We start from the raw sequence: 763 nt of genomic DNA, 5'->3' as shown, positions 1-763 counted from the left end.
CAACATGGTGACCACGTCTACGTTAAAAACACTAGCTGCTTTCATCGGCTTTGTCCTCATGACTTGCCATTGATAATTATTCAGTGACATCTCCTCTATAAACTCATAAACCATTGCAAGTGTTTTATTATTTAGAGTTCCACCTACAGATGCATCGATCAATTGCCTAGTTGAGGGGTTCAAACCGTTGTAAAAATTTTGAACCTATAACCATAGAGGTAACCCATGGTGAGGGCACCTTCTCAATAAGTCTTTATACCTCTCCCATGCATCATAAAGGGTTTCTAAATCCATTTGCACGAAGCAAGAGATGTCATTCCTTAGCTTGGTTGTCTTAACCGGTGGAAAGTACTTTAATAAAAAAAATTTGGTCATTTGCTCCCATGTAGTGATAGACCTTCGTGGTAAGGAGTTCAACCACTGCTTAGCCTTGTTTCTTAATGAGAATGGAAACAACTGAAGGTGAATGGCATCGTCAGAATTTCCATTAATCTTAAAAGTGTTGCAGAATTCTAAGAAAGTAGCCAAATGAGTATTTTGATCTTCTCCCTGCAAACCATCAAACTGAACAAACTATTGAATCATTTGAATAGTGTTAGGTTTTAGTTCAAAATTATTTGCAGCAATAGTGGGCTTAATAGTACTCGATTCAGCCCCAGTTAAATTGGGCTTGGCATAATTGTACATAATATGAGGAGCAGGATTCGGAATTTATAGGATTTGCAGCAACCACAGGAGTTAGCTGATTCTTATGATTTTCAGT

At 37.7% G+C, this 763-nt stretch overlaps 1 non-coding gene across 1 annotated transcript; it reads left to right on the top strand.

Annotated features, from left to right (window-relative positions):
* The first annotated feature begins 220 nt into the window (after window positions 1-220).
* Window positions 221-327, top strand: LOC121205718 (small nucleolar RNA R71). Its single transcript, XR_005900793.1, has one exon. It is a non-coding gene; the product is annotated as a small nucleolar RNA R71 (small nucleolar RNA).
* The last annotated feature ends 436 nt before the right edge of the window (window positions 328-763 follow it).

The sequence above is a fragment of the Gossypium hirsutum genome, chromosome A08 (genome assembly GCF_007990345.1).
Source record: "Gossypium hirsutum isolate 1008001.06 chromosome A08, Gossypium_hirsutum_v2.1, whole genome shotgun sequence".
Taxonomy (NCBI): Eukaryota; Viridiplantae; Streptophyta; class Magnoliopsida; order Malvales; family Malvaceae; genus Gossypium; species Gossypium hirsutum.
The sequence above is the reverse complement of the archived record's forward strand: the minus strand, read 5'-3'. Positions and strand labels throughout refer to the sequence as shown.